Raw genomic sequence first — 7184 nt, 5'->3', positions numbered from 1 at the left:
GGAGAAATTGAAAGAAAAAAAGGGGTGCAACACGAGGACTTCCCAAGTGGTCACCCAACTTAGTACTACTCTCGACCAAGCACGCTTAACTGCGGAGTTCAGATGGGATCCGGTGCATTAGTGCTGGTATGATCGCATCCGATATGCCATGCGCACAAAATCGGATTTAACGCATGCGGGGCGGCATGATCGAAACGCGATGGGCGTGAGCGGGGGAGGTTCTCATTTGTAGAGAAAGGACGAAAAGAACTCGGAGAAATTGAAAGAAAAAATGGGGTGCAACACAAGGACTTCCCAAGTGGTCACCCAAATTAGTACTACTCTCGCCCAAGCACGCTTAACTGCGGAGTTCTAATGGGATCCGTTGCATTAGTGCTGGTATGATCGCACAAAAAATAAGCGCACAAAATCGAATTTAACGCATGCGGGGCGGCATGATCGAAACGCGATGGGCGTGAGCGGGGGAGGTTCTCATTTGTAGAGAAAGGAAGAAAAGAACTCGGAGAAATTGAAAGAAAAAAAGGGGTGCAACACAAGGACTTCCCAAGTGGTCACCCAACTTAGTACTACTCTCGCCCAAGCACGCTTAACTGCGGAGTTCTGATGGGATCCGGTGCATTAGTGCTGGTATGATCGCACCCGACATGCCATGCGCACAAAATCGGATTTAACGCATGCGGGGCGGCATGATCGAAACGCGATGGGCGTGAGCGGGGGAGGTTCTCATTTGTAGAGAAAGGAAGAAAAGAACTCGGAGAAATTGAAAGAAAAAAAGGGGTGCAACACGAGGACTTCCCAAGTGGTCACCCAACTTAGTACTACTCTCGCCCAAGCACGCTTAACTGTGGAGTTCTGATGGGATTCGGTGCATTAGTGCTGGTATGATCGCACCCGACATGCCATGCGCACAAAATCGGATTTAACGCATGCGGGGCGGCATGATCGAAACGCGATGGGCGTGAGCGGGGGAGGTTCTCATTTGTAGAGAAAGGAAGAAAAGAACTGGGAGAAATTGAAAGAAAAAAAGGGGTGCAACACGAGGACTTCCCAAGTGGTCACCCAACTTAGTACTACTCTCGCCCAAGCACGCTTAACTGCGGAGTTCTGATGGGATCCAGTGCATTAGTGCTGGTATGATCGCACCCGACATGCCATGCGCACAAAATCGAATTTAACGCATGCGGGGCGGCATGATCGAAACGCGATGGGCGTGAGCGGGGGAGGTTCTCATTTGTAGAGAAAGGAAGAAAAGAACTGGGAGAAATTGAAAGAAAAAAAGGGGTGCAACACGAGGACTTCCCAAGTGGTCACCCAACTTAGTACTACTCTCGCCCAAGCACGCCTTAACTGCGGAATTCTGATGGGATCCGATGCATTAGTGCTGATTGATCGCACCCGACATTTTATGCGCACAATATCAGATTTAACGCATGCGGGGCGGCATGATCGAAACGCGATGGGCGTGAGCGTGGGAGGTTCTCATTTGTAGAGAAAGAAAGAAAAGAACTGGGAGAAATTGAAAGAAAAAAAGGGGTGCAACACGAGGACTTCCCAAGTGGTCACCCAACTTAGTACTACTCTCGCCCAAGCACGCTTAACTGCGGAGTTCTGATGGGATCCGGTGCATTAGTGCTGGTATGATCGCACCCGACATGCCATGCGCACAAAATCGGATTTAACGCATGCGGGGCGGCATGATCGAAACGCGATGGGCGTGAGCGGGGGAGGTTCTCATTTGTAGAGAAAGGAAGAAAAGAACTGGGAGAAATTGAAAGAAAAAAAGGGGTGCAACACGAGGACTTCCCAAGTGGTCACCCAACTTAGTACTACTCTCGCCCAAGCACGCCTTAACTGCGGAATTCTGATGGGATCCGATGCATTAGTGCTGATTGATCGCACCCGACATTTTATGCGCACAATATCAGATTTAACGCATGCGGGGCGGCATGATCGAAACGCGATGGGCGTGAGCGGGGGAGGTTCTCATTTGTAGAGAAAGGAAGAAAAGAACTGGGAGAAATTGAAAGAAAAAAAGGGGTGCAACACGAGGACTTCCCAAGTGGTCACCCAACTTAGTACTACTCTCGCCCAAGCACGCTTAACTGCGGAGTTCTGATGGGATCCGGTGCATTAGTGCTGGTATGATCGCACCCGACATGCCATGCGCACAAAATCGGATTTAACGCATGCGGGGCGGCATGATCGAAACGCGATGGGCGTGAGCGGGGGAGGTTCTCATTTGTAGAGAAAGGAAGAAAAGAACTCGGAGAAATTGAAAGAAAAAAAGGGGTGCAACACGAGGACTTCCCAAGTGGCAACCCAACTTAGTACTACTCTCGCCCAAGCACGCTTAACTGCGGAGTTCTGATGGGATCCGGTGCATTAGTGCTGGTATGATCGCACCCGACATGCCATGCGCACAAAATCGGATTTAACGCATGCGGGGCGGCATGATCGAAACGCGATGGGCGTGAGCGGGGGGAGGTTCTCATTTGTAGAGAAAGGAAGAAAAGAACTGGGAGAAATTGAAAGAAAAAAAGGGGTGCAACACGAGGACTTCCCAAGTGGTCACCCAACTTAGTACTACTCTCGCCCAAGCACGCTTAACTGCGGAGTTCTGATGGGATCCGGTGCATTAGTGCTGGTATGATCGCACCCGACGTACCATGCGCACAAAATCAGATTTAACGCATGCGGGGCGGCATGATCGAAACGCGATGGGCGTGAGCGGGGGAGGTTCTCATTTGTAGAGAAAGGAAGAAAAGAACTGGGAGAAATTGAAAGAAAAAAAGGGGTGCAACACGAGGACTTCCCAAGTGGTCACCCAACTTAGTACTACTCTCGCCCAAGCACGCTTAACTGCGGAGTTCTGATGGGATCCGGTGCATTAGTGCTGGTATGATCGCACCCGACATGCCATGCGCACAAAATCGGATTTAACGCATGCGGGGCGGCATGATCGAAACGCGATGGGCGTGAGCGGGGGAGGTTCTCATTTGTAGAGAAAGGAAGAAAAGAACTCGGAGAAATTGAAAGAAAAAAAGGGGTGCAACACGAAGACATCCCAAGTGGTCACCCAACTTAGTACTACTCTCGCCCAAGCACGCTTGACTTCGGAGTTCTGATGGGATCCGGTGCATTAGTGCTGATATGATCGCACCCGACATGCCATGCGCACAAAATCGGATTTAACGCATGCGGGGCGGCATGATCGAAACGCGATGGGCGTGAGCGGGGGAGGTTCTCATTTGTAGAGAAAGAAAGAAAAGAACTGGGAGAAATTGAAAGAAAAAAAGGGGTGCAACACGAGGACTTCCCAAGTGGTCACCCAACTTAGTACTACTCTCGCCCAAGCACGCTTGGCTTCGGAGTTCTGATGGGATCCGGTGCATTAGTGCTGGTATAATCGCACCCGACATGCCATGCGCACAAAATCGGATTTAACGCATGCGGGGCGGCATGATCGAAACGCGATGGGCGTGAGCGGGGGAGGTTCTCATTTGTAGAGAAAGGAAGAAAAGAACTCGGAGAAATTGAAAGAAAAAAAGGGGTGCAACACGAGGACTTCCCAAGTGGTCACCCAACTTAGTACTACTCTCGCCCAAGCACGCTTAACTGCGGAGTTCTGATGGGATCCGGTAAATTAGTGATGGTATGATCGCACCAAACATGCCATGCGCACAAAATCGGATTTAACGCATGCGGGGCGGCATGATCGAAACGCGATGGGCGTGAGCGGGGGAGGTTCTCATTTGTAGAGAAAGGAAGAAAAGAACTCGGAGAAATTGAAAGAAAAAAGGGGTGCAACACGAGGACTTCCCAAGTGGTCACCCAACTTAGTACTACTCTCGCCCAAGCACGCTTAACTGCGGAGTTCTGATGGGATCCGGTGCATTAGTGCTGGTATGATCGCACCTGACATGCCATGCGCACAAAATCCGATTTAACGCATGCGGGGCGGCATGATCGAAACGTGATGGGCGTGAGCGGGGGAGGTTCTCATTTGTAGAGAAAGGAAGAAAAGAACTGGGAGAAATTGAAAGAAAAAAAGGGGTGCAACACGAGGACTTCCCAAGTGGTCACCCAACTTAGTACTACTCTCGCCCAAGCACGCTTGACTGCGGAATTCTGATGGGATCCGGTGCATTAGTGCTTGTATGATCGCACCCGACATGCCATGCGCACAAAATCGGATTTAACGCATGCGGGGCGGCATGATCGAAACGCGATGGGCGTGAGCGGGGGAGGTTCTCATTTGTAGAGAAAGGAAGAAAAGAACTCGGAGAAATTGAAAGAAAAAAAGGGGTGCAACACGAGAACTTCCCAAGTGGTCACCCAACTTAGTACTACTCTCGCCCAAGCACGCTTGACTTCGGAGTTTTGATGAGATCCGGTGCATTAGTGCTGGTATGATCGCACCCGACATGCCATGCGCACAAAATCGGATTTAACGCATGCGGGGCGGCATGATCGAAACGCGATGGGCGTGAGCGGGGGAGGTTCTCATTTGTAGAGAAAGGAAGAAAAGAACTGGGAGAAATTGAAAGAAAAAAAGGGGTGCAACACGAGGACTTCCCAAGTGGTCACCCAACTTAGTACTACTCTCGCCCAAGCACGCTTGACTGCGGAGTTCTGATGGGATCCAGTGCATTAGTGCTTGTATGATCGCACCCGACATGCCATGCGCACAAAATCGGATTTAACGCATGCGGGGCGGCATGATCGAAACGCGATGGGCGTGAGCGGGGGAGGTTCTCATTTGTAGAGAAAGGAAGAAAAGAACTGGGAGAAATTGAAAGAAAAAAAGGGGTGCAACACGAGGACTTCCCAAGTGGTCACCCAACTTAGTACTACTCTCGCCCAAGCACGCTTAACTGCGGAGTTCTGATGGGATCCGGTGCATTAGTGCTGGTATGATCGCACCCGACATGCCATGCGCACAAAATCGGATTTAACGCATGCGGGGCGGCATGATCGAAACGCGATGGGCGTGAGCGGGGGAGGTTCTCATTTGTAGAGAAAGGAAGAAAAGAACTGGGAGAAATTGAAAGAAAAAAAGGGGTGCAACACGAGGACTTCCCAAGTGGTCACCCAACTTAGTACTACTCTCGCCCAAGCACGCTTAACTGCGGAGTTCTGATGGGATCCGGTGCATTAGTGCTGGTATGATCGCACCCGACATGCCATGCGCACAAAATCGGATTTAACGCATGCGGGGCGGCATGATCGAAACGCGATGGGCGTGAGCGGGGGAGGTTCTCATTTGTAGAGAAAGGAAGAAAAGAACTGGGAGAAATTGAAAGAAAAAAAGGGGTGCAACACGAGGACTTCCCAAGTGGTCACCCAACTTAGTACTACTCTCGCCCAAGCACGCTTAACTGCGGAGTTCTGATGGGATCCGGTGCATTAGTGCTGGTATGATCGCACCCGACATGCCATGCGCACAAAATCGGATTTAACGCATGCGGGGCGGCATGATCGAAACGCGATGGGCGTGAGCGGGGGAGGTTCTCATTTGTAGAGAAAGGAAGAAAAGAACTGGGAGAAATTGAAAGAAAAAAAGGGGTGCAACACGAGGACTTCCCAAGTGGTCACCCAACTTAGTACTACTCTCGCCCAAGCACGCTTAACTGCGGAGTTCTGATGGGATCCGGTGCATTAGTGCTGGTATGATCGCACCCGACATGCCATGCGCACAAAATCGGATTTAACGCATGCGGGGCGGCATGATCGAAACGCGATGGGCGTGAGCGGGGGAGGTTCTCATTTGTAGAGAAAGGAAGAAAAGAACTGGGAGAAATTGAAAGAAAAAAAGGGGTGCAACACGAGGACTTCCCAAGTGGTCACCCAACTTAGTACTACTCTCGCCCAAGCACGCTTAACTGCGGAGTTCTGATGGGATCCGGTGCATTAGTGCTGGTATGATCGCACCCGACATGCCATGCGCACAAAATCGGATTTAACGCATGCGGGGCGGCATGATCGAAACGCGATGGGCGTGAGCGGGGGAGGTTCTCATTTGTAGAGAAAGGAAGAAAAGACCTCGGAGAAATTGAAAGAAAAAAAGGGGTGCAACACGAGGACTTCCCAAGTGGTCACCCAACTTAGTACTACTCTCGCCCAAGCACGCTTAACTGCGGAGTTCTGATGGGATCCGGTGCATTAGTGCTGGTATGATCGCACCCGACATGCCATGCGCACAAAATCGGATTTAACGCATGCGGGGCGGCATGATCGAAACGCGATGGGCGTGAGCGGGGTGTCACGGTCATGCTCGTCCAGGGCGTGTTGCCCATGGCCGCATGCCTATGGCAAGCCAAACCCTTGTCATGTCTTTTCATTCTAGTGTTTTTACTTCTATAGTTCTAGGGCGTATGACGCCTCAAAAATATCATGTCTAGGCCTGCCAGACATGAAATGTCTCAAAATGTACTATAGGGGGATATGACTAGTTGTCAACTTCTCCCTACCCAAGGTTATATATGCTAAGCCGTTGTTATCTCTCTCTTGCTTGCTTATATAACGTCTCTTTCAAAAATCTCTCTTTCTAAAATCTCTCTCTACCCTCGTTTTCCAAAACCTTCTTTTAAAACCGAGGCTAGAGGCTCGATCATACGTCGCTTGGCCGTAGGCGACGCAAGTACAAATTGGCTCAGCTCACTTGTCGTTGGAAAGTGAGTGCCGCACAATCGCTAGTCTGCTGCCTTTAAGAGTGCGATTGTGTCAAGTGGTATCAGAGCTTTGTTAGCTCTGTGACACAGTAAAGACCGAAACCATGTCGACGACAAAGTCGACACCCAAAGCACAAGCCGACCGACTTACGCTAATAGAGGAGGAAATGCTGTTCCCAAAGAAGTCCCTGACACCCTCCGCTTCCTGGAAGCACGGGTGACCGAATTGAGTGAGAAAGTCGTAGGAATCGACGCAATGGGCAACCGCTTGGATGGGTTGCCAATCGCAGAATTGATGTTTCGAGTGACCTCGCTCGAAAAAAGAGTTGCTCCTACGAGCAGCCCAAAACCATCTGGTAGTCCGGATAGCTCTGTCGCGCACAAGTAGGGACGTGGCGAAGAGTTCGACGTGCTACAAAATACAATGATGAGCTTGTTCAATGGACTAGCTGATGAGTTCAGAACAACAATCGATGACATCCAAGAAAGGATGGCCTCCATGGGCACTCGAAT

The 7184-nt window shown here is 50.5% G+C and overlaps 25 non-coding genes across 25 annotated transcripts; all 25 read right to left on the bottom strand.

Annotated features, from left to right (window-relative positions):
• Positions 1-21: 21 nt before the first annotated feature.
• On the bottom strand, positions 22-140 carry LOC111475209. The gene has a single exon (XR_002716398.1). It is a non-coding gene; the product is annotated as a 5S ribosomal RNA (ribosomal RNA).
• Positions 141-273: 133 nt separating this feature from the next.
• LOC111475217 lies at positions 274-392 on the bottom strand. Its single transcript, XR_002716405.1, has one exon. It is a non-coding gene; the product is annotated as a 5S ribosomal RNA (ribosomal RNA).
• A 130-nt stretch (positions 393-522) lies between these two features.
• Positions 523-641, bottom strand: LOC111475203. Its single transcript, XR_002716392.1, has one exon. It is a non-coding gene; the product is annotated as a 5S ribosomal RNA (ribosomal RNA).
• A 133-nt stretch (positions 642-774) lies between these two features.
• Positions 775-893, bottom strand: LOC111475211. Its single transcript, XR_002716400.1, has one exon. It is a non-coding gene; the product is annotated as a 5S ribosomal RNA (ribosomal RNA).
• A 133-nt stretch (positions 894-1026) lies between these two features.
• Positions 1027-1145, bottom strand: LOC111475204. Its single transcript, XR_002716393.1, has one exon. It is a non-coding gene; the product is annotated as a 5S ribosomal RNA (ribosomal RNA).
• Positions 1146-1278: 133 nt separating this feature from the next.
• LOC111475219 lies at positions 1279-1397 on the bottom strand. Its single transcript, XR_002716407.1, has one exon. It is a non-coding gene; the product is annotated as a 5S ribosomal RNA (ribosomal RNA).
• A 133-nt stretch (positions 1398-1530) lies between these two features.
• On the bottom strand, positions 1531-1649 carry LOC111475202. The gene has a single exon (XR_002716391.1). It is a non-coding gene; the product is annotated as a 5S ribosomal RNA (ribosomal RNA).
• A 133-nt stretch (positions 1650-1782) lies between these two features.
• Positions 1783-1901, bottom strand: LOC111475218. Its single transcript, XR_002716406.1, has one exon. It is a non-coding gene; the product is annotated as a 5S ribosomal RNA (ribosomal RNA).
• A 133-nt stretch (positions 1902-2034) lies between these two features.
• Positions 2035-2153, bottom strand: LOC111475201. The gene has a single exon (XR_002716390.1). It is a non-coding gene; the product is annotated as a 5S ribosomal RNA (ribosomal RNA).
• A 133-nt stretch (positions 2154-2286) lies between these two features.
• On the bottom strand, positions 2287-2405 carry LOC111475207. Its single transcript, XR_002716396.1, has one exon. It is a non-coding gene; the product is annotated as a 5S ribosomal RNA (ribosomal RNA).
• Positions 2406-2539: 134 nt separating this feature from the next.
• On the bottom strand, positions 2540-2658 carry LOC111475200. The gene has a single exon (XR_002716389.1). It is a non-coding gene; the product is annotated as a 5S ribosomal RNA (ribosomal RNA).
• A 133-nt stretch (positions 2659-2791) lies between these two features.
• LOC111475199 lies at positions 2792-2910 on the bottom strand. Its single transcript, XR_002716388.1, has one exon. It is a non-coding gene; the product is annotated as a 5S ribosomal RNA (ribosomal RNA).
• A 133-nt stretch (positions 2911-3043) lies between these two features.
• Positions 3044-3162, bottom strand: LOC111475214. The gene has a single exon (XR_002716403.1). It is a non-coding gene; the product is annotated as a 5S ribosomal RNA (ribosomal RNA).
• Positions 3163-3295: 133 nt separating this feature from the next.
• LOC111475206 lies at positions 3296-3414 on the bottom strand. Its single transcript, XR_002716395.1, has one exon. It is a non-coding gene; the product is annotated as a 5S ribosomal RNA (ribosomal RNA).
• Positions 3415-3547: 133 nt separating this feature from the next.
• Positions 3548-3666, bottom strand: LOC111475215. Its single transcript, XR_002716404.1, has one exon. It is a non-coding gene; the product is annotated as a 5S ribosomal RNA (ribosomal RNA).
• Positions 3667-3798: 132 nt separating this feature from the next.
• On the bottom strand, positions 3799-3917 carry LOC111475205. The gene has a single exon (XR_002716394.1). It is a non-coding gene; the product is annotated as a 5S ribosomal RNA (ribosomal RNA).
• Positions 3918-4050: 133 nt separating this feature from the next.
• On the bottom strand, positions 4051-4169 carry LOC111475213. Its single transcript, XR_002716402.1, has one exon. It is a non-coding gene; the product is annotated as a 5S ribosomal RNA (ribosomal RNA).
• A 133-nt stretch (positions 4170-4302) lies between these two features.
• Positions 4303-4421, bottom strand: LOC111475210. The gene has a single exon (XR_002716399.1). It is a non-coding gene; the product is annotated as a 5S ribosomal RNA (ribosomal RNA).
• A 133-nt stretch (positions 4422-4554) lies between these two features.
• On the bottom strand, positions 4555-4673 carry LOC111475212. The gene has a single exon (XR_002716401.1). It is a non-coding gene; the product is annotated as a 5S ribosomal RNA (ribosomal RNA).
• A 133-nt stretch (positions 4674-4806) lies between these two features.
• LOC111475198 lies at positions 4807-4925 on the bottom strand. Its single transcript, XR_002716387.1, has one exon. It is a non-coding gene; the product is annotated as a 5S ribosomal RNA (ribosomal RNA).
• A 133-nt stretch (positions 4926-5058) lies between these two features.
• Positions 5059-5177, bottom strand: LOC111475222. The gene has a single exon (XR_002716410.1). It is a non-coding gene; the product is annotated as a 5S ribosomal RNA (ribosomal RNA).
• A 133-nt stretch (positions 5178-5310) lies between these two features.
• On the bottom strand, positions 5311-5429 carry LOC111475221. The gene has a single exon (XR_002716409.1). It is a non-coding gene; the product is annotated as a 5S ribosomal RNA (ribosomal RNA).
• A 133-nt stretch (positions 5430-5562) lies between these two features.
• On the bottom strand, positions 5563-5681 carry LOC111475220. Its single transcript, XR_002716408.1, has one exon. It is a non-coding gene; the product is annotated as a 5S ribosomal RNA (ribosomal RNA).
• Positions 5682-5814: 133 nt separating this feature from the next.
• LOC111475208 lies at positions 5815-5933 on the bottom strand. Its single transcript, XR_002716397.1, has one exon. It is a non-coding gene; the product is annotated as a 5S ribosomal RNA (ribosomal RNA).
• A 133-nt stretch (positions 5934-6066) lies between these two features.
• LOC111475197 lies at positions 6067-6185 on the bottom strand. The gene has a single exon (XR_002716386.1). It is a non-coding gene; the product is annotated as a 5S ribosomal RNA (ribosomal RNA).
• Between the last annotated feature and the right edge of the window lie 999 nt (positions 6186-7184).

The sequence above is a fragment of the Cucurbita maxima genome, unplaced genomic scaffold, assembly GCF_002738345.1.
Source record: "Cucurbita maxima cultivar Rimu unplaced genomic scaffold, Cmax_1.0 Cma_Scf01112, whole genome shotgun sequence".
Taxonomy (NCBI): Eukaryota; Viridiplantae; Streptophyta; class Magnoliopsida; order Cucurbitales; family Cucurbitaceae; genus Cucurbita; species Cucurbita maxima.
This window is presented reverse-complemented; position numbering and strand designations above follow the sequence as displayed.